This window comes from Chelonoidis abingdonii, chromosome 7 (genome assembly GCF_003597395.2).
Source record: "Chelonoidis abingdonii isolate Lonesome George chromosome 7, CheloAbing_2.0, whole genome shotgun sequence".
Lineage (NCBI taxonomy): Eukaryota > Metazoa > Chordata > Testudines > Testudinidae > Chelonoidis > Chelonoidis abingdonii.
The window spans coordinates 15,796,391-15,802,390 of record NC_133775.1 but is presented as its reverse complement, the minus strand read 5'-3'; positions in this window follow the sequence as shown (position 1 = coordinate 15,802,390).

Sequence of the window (6,000 nt, the reverse complement as noted above, 5' to 3'; positions counted from 1 at the left end):
GGTCACAGTGGTGCACTGTGGGATACCGCCTGGAGGCCAATACCGTCAATTTGCGGCCACACTAACCCTAATCCGATATGGTAACACCGATTTTAGCGCTACTCCTCTCGCTGGGGAGGAGTACAGAAACTGATTTAAAGAGCCCTTTATATCGATATAAAGGGCCTCATAGTGTGGACGGGTGCGCCGTTACACTGATTTAACGCTGCTAAAATCGGTTTAAACGCGTAGTGTAGACCAGGCCTTACATATGTAACTCCAAAGCCCCTACCATCCACAGAGGGTCACTGCTCTACAGACACCTAATGTGGAATACCCACAGGGACACTACTCAGAGAAGAAGTTAGACACCTTGTGCAGCAACAATGGTTCTTCGAGATATGTGTCCCTGTGGGTGCACCACTACCCATTCTCCTCCCCTCTGCTTCGGAGTTTTTGCTATTGGCTTCTGCGGTAGAGAAAGAATGAAGGGGAAGCACCAACGACACTGCAAGACAGCTGCTGCGTGCACAAGCCCTGACTGAGCACTACTACTTAAAATCTCTGATCTCCAGTGCAGGGATGCACTGACTCATTAAGTGGAGCACCCACAGAGACGCACATCTTGAAGAACCATCGTTACTGCACAAGGTGAGTAACTTCTTACCTTTGAACTCTGACATAGAGATCACAATTTTTAAAAGTGGTCATTGATTTTGGGTGCCTCATTTACTGAATCTTGAGACAACTTTGGGCCTTATTGTGGGGGGGTGTTGAGTGCCCACAACTCCAGCTCAGTCAATGGCAGCTATATATGCATAGTCTGAATACTGGGCCCAAGATGTCACAAGTTGCATAGAGGGGTTTAGTGATTTTTCTGAACTTGATTACCCATTCTGGGTAATGAAATGCTTGTGAACAGCCTGGCTTTTGATTTTATCATTTCCTCTTCTCTTCATCTGTGGAGAATGCATGTAACAGGAATGCAAGTTGCTAAAGGAAATAGACCTCATTGGTGACATCATTCTGTGACAGGTTGGATCACAGAACACCCCTTGGGAACTGCCAACTGATGTGTTGGGACTACCTCTAAGCCCATTTTCCCTGGCAGCTTGGAACTTCAGAACCCTGCCTGGTTTGAGCCAGACACGCTAGCCTGCTACAAACCCAGACCCAGGTCTGAACCACATCCCCCAACAACTTCAGGCTTAACTGAAAACAGCTTAAGAAGTGTTCCTGTCTCTGACACTCAGATGCCCAGCTCCCAGTGGGGTTCAAACCCCAAATAAATCCATTTTACCCTGTATAAAGGTTCTACAGGACAAACTCATGAATTGTTCACCCTCTGTAACACTGATAGAGAGAGATGCACAGCTGTTTGTCCCTTCCCCCAGGTATTAATACATACTCTGGGTTAATTAATAAGTAAAAAGTGATTTTATTAAATACAAAAAGTAGGATTTAAGTGATTCCAAGTAATAACAGACAGAACAAAGTGAATTACCAAGCAAAATAAAATAAAACACACAAGTCTAAACCTCCTACAATAAGAAAGTGATTACAAATGAAATCTCACCCTCATAGATGTTCCAGTAAGATTCTTTTACAGACTAGCCACCTCCTAGTCTGGGTTTAGCAATCACTCACACCTCTGTGGTTACTGTCCTTTGTTCCAGTTTCTTTCAGGTATCCTTTGGGGGTGGAGAGGCTATTTCTTGAGCCAGCTGAAGAAAAAATGGAGGGGTCTCCCAGGGGCTTAAATAGACTTTCTCTTGTGGGTGGAGATCCCCTCCTGTCTTCTATCCAGAATTCAGCTCCAAGATGGCGTTTTGGAGTCACACGGGCAAGTCACATGTCCATGCATGACTGAGTTCCTTACCAGCCAGGCCACATTCCCGGGAAAGCTCAGATGTGGATAGGCGTCTCCAAGTTCATCATTAGCTTAAGTGTTTCTTGACTGGGCACTTACTGAGAATAGTCTTTTCTCAGGAACCTGACCAACTGCTTCACTGAGGCTACTTAGAATCAAACAAGTACACAGCCAATATTCATAACTTCGAATCCAAAAATAATACATGCATACATTTAGGATGAATATATTCAGTAGATAATAACCTTTTCTGAGATATGTTACATGACATATCTAGCATAAAACATATTCCAGTTATGTCATATTTACTTTCATAAGCATATTTCCATAAGGCATTATGGGGTTCAACATAACACATTCATGCAGGTTTTTTCTTCCTGGGCTCTGATAATTATTATTCAAACACCTTTTAAAAAGTGTTCATATGGAAAACACGCAGTCAAAAATGAGTAACAGAATGCTGGAATTAGTCAATATGCCTTTAAATTGTATTAAGACTTTAAAAAAAAATCTTCAATTTTACTGCTCATCTGATACTCAGCTGTCGTTCTAGCAAATAAATTGTTTGTGGGTCATCAAGCGTGTACAGTTGCCACTCTCCTCATGTCAAAGAGAATTTTACTCAGTTTTTCCTTGAGATAAATGTCATCTCAAATCATTGTGATGGTTTCTCAAACATGGTATGAAAACATTTTTAATCCTTGAGTAAGGTCATACCAAAAAGGTCTTATACTCTCCATTTTTTATCTAACCTGGCCATACTCAATCAGCTCTAAAAGGCTTTTGTGGCCGTTGGTCTTAAATGTGCTGGGGTACAGTACCGGTGTGACACCATTCCAATCTTCTGGCCACTAAGTAGCTCTCACATGGACAAGGTTCTTCATGCTACCCACTGTTGTGCCTCAGCACTGGGCTGGCGGGACCACTCCTGAGGGTAAATGGTTATTTTGGCCTCCATCCTCATTGAGCCGTCGGTCTTTGCTAAAACTGAAAGAAAAGAAGGGTGTTGTTGGGTTTATTTTTTGTGATGTGACTCCTTGAACAATAAGAAGTGGATGAGGCCACTAACTTCCGTCACCTGGGGCACTGAAGAGTCATCAGAAGTTAATGACTTTCAGTCAGTCTGTAACAGACTGGCTGTGTAAATATGTGAGGGAAGGTTTGTGCCAACCCTTGCAAATTTTATCATAAGTCCCCAATATTTGGTGTTTTACTTAAAGCCCCAGCTGATAGAATCCAGTGACTTCATGAAAATCTCAAGTTTCTTAAAAAAATAAATAAAAAAGTAAGTTTTTTAGCCCTCATGCTTGCAGAGAAAAGCAGGAAGAGATGAAGGAAGTGAACCCTAAAGGCTCAGAAACTAGTAAGCTAATAAAAAGTACACCAAATTCATTATTTAAAAGAAACATGCATGATTTTATGGATCTGAGTCATGATTTTTTGACTTTTTAGCATTGGCCTTTAGTTACTGGCTCCTGGAGCTGTGATCTGAAGGAATTCTCCTTCTCAAGTAGCAGACACTGAATAAGGGGCTCAGGACAAAGTGTAAAATTGGGTTTTTTTTTCTTGTAACCGTTTCAGTTTTTCAGGGATTCTTTCCTTCATGCCACTCTCTTCCAGATCTCAAGCTCTATCTCCCTCTGACTCATCCTTTCACATTTTTGCTCCTTCGCACTGGCTCCCTCCCTCTGACTCATCCTTTCACATTCCTTCATCCCCTTCTCCCCAGTCTTCCTTTCTCTCTCCTTTCACACTCAGCCCCTCATTCATCTCCTCTCCCTCCCCAGGGGCAGGAGTGTGCATGGGGGGCAGGGGAGAAGCAGGGACAAATCCCTCCCAATAATTGGTGGGGGCACATGGCTCCTCTGGCCCTGGGGCTGAGCCAGGAGTCACAGAACAAACCACTCCAAAGCAATCAAATTTAAATTTCTGTGCATGTCCCTGCCCAGGGGGAAGGAGAAGAGCCAGAGAACAAGCTGATAGCCAGGCTGGCCTCCTCTGCAGCCAAGAGATGGGAGAGTGGATCTGCAGGTTCTGCCTTGTTTTAGCCTCTCATGCTCAGCTGCTGAGGGTAGGGAGCTGATCTGGCAAGAAAAAGCCTCAGGACAACTCTTCTGGTGCTACAGGCACGAGTCTCTGGTGTCCAGGCAACAGCAAGGAACTTACTGCAGGCAGCTGCTCAATCTATTTGAGTCTCATGCTATTCCTCGCTGTGTCTGATAGCTTGTCCTTGCTGTTCGAAGGACTGGGTTCCCAGGCTGGCTCCCTAAGGAAGTACCTATGAGAAGATATATATGAATTGTCTGTTGTCTGCAGCATGCGAATTCATTATAGCTACAAGCCCAGGCTGAAATTGAGCCTGTGACCTAGAGGTGAAAGGCTTCAAAACCTGTTATTAATCCTCTGAGATGTTCAGTCCCCACTAATTTGATGTTTCAGATATAATTTTCTCCACAGGTATTATGGCTTCATTAGCACACGGTACATGATGTCTCTTCACACCACAATATCCAGGTACAGCATTTACCCATTAGAGAGAATTCGGGTGCAGTCATTGTACAATAACTGGAGCATACACATCCAAAATAAAGTGTACAGTAAACAGAGAGTGAAATCTTGCAGTTTCTACTCATGAGTTAGTCTCCCATTGACTATCACAAAATCCCGTGCTGAATCTTTTCTTCCAGGTTGTTCAAATTTATCAAATTAAAATGTCCTGTTGATTGTAGCCAGGCTGTTAACTAAACAAACCCAAACAACAATGTATTTTCGTCGATAATTATGAATACTACTTTCTTGAGGCAATATAATTGCCAGTATAATTCTCTTCCATCCATGATTTTGTTTTTGTTTTGGATCAGAGAGCCATAAACAAATGTAAAATTATGTATTGTTTTTTCTTACCAATTGTACCTGTCAGAGAGTTAAGTTCCTATTTGACTGATTACAACAATAACAATGCTTGTGGCTGACAGCATTTTCACTGATAGATCCCAAAACATGCGCCAAACTCCGAACTGTGCTTTTATTTCTTGACTAGCCTCTTTCTTCTCCGCTTTTACTGAAGCTTAAGTTTTCACTGGAAAGAGGAGTTTTAAGGGCATGAATATATTGGACAAAGTTTGACCATTATTTCTTTTGTTTTTAATAGAGGGATTAAAAAGTCTATTTCCCATAAGATACATGGTACTTTCCACTATAGAAGTGAAAGGGTTTTCTAGTCTCTCCTGCTCATTAGATGGCACTAGTGTTCAGTTGACGGTGTAGTCAGGGCAGCTGCAATTCTATCATGTTCTCGTCACATTGACCTTCTCTATAATCACATGTAGGATATTCATTGAAACCAAAGAAACAGGGCAGGAAAGGCAACCTTCCACCATCCTCAAATCAGTGTAAGAGAAGGGCACAAGCAACATATGGCAACAGCAAAAGCAACTGGCGCCTGCTATATGTGCTAAGCACCTGACGAGCTTGGAAATTCTTCAGCAGACTCCAAAATTCTTGCATATGTTTCATGGGTGATACTTCCTAATTGCAAATACTCAGCAGCCCCTCCTCCCAACCTTTCTATAATGGCTATAGAGGTGAACCTCAAGGACCACGAAGGCAAATACTTGCCACAGAAATGGAATCTTTCAATGCCTTTGCTCTCTGATTTCTAGGCCGTGCATGTAGGATTCAATTCAACCCAGGGCTCAACAGCATTATCCTTTCCAAACTTTGAGAATATCCTTTCATGTTCATGTTGGACCCGCCTTCCTCTTTATCAGATAGTCTCATACAAATAACACTGGCATTTAGTTGACCTCTGCCCCTGTCCAAACACTTCCTCCTTCTCCCCCGCCACCCTTCTCTGCATTCAAGCTAAGGCTTGAGGTAATTAAATTTCTCTCTTTTTCCGTCTAGCAACATTGATCTATATTGGATATTTAGACTCCAGAGAACCAAAGCTCTTTTATTCCTGTCTGGAATATATTGTCCTCAGATTTATTCCATACGTGTGCAGAATAAAGGAAGGAATACTCTAGCTGAGTTGCAGCAGCATGATTTGTGAACCACATGATGGCAGTTTGGCTGCTGTGGCCTGTCTTGTAATAGAGGCATTGAAACACCTTCACTTTTAGTGTGGCTTTGTTAAATTATCAAGATGA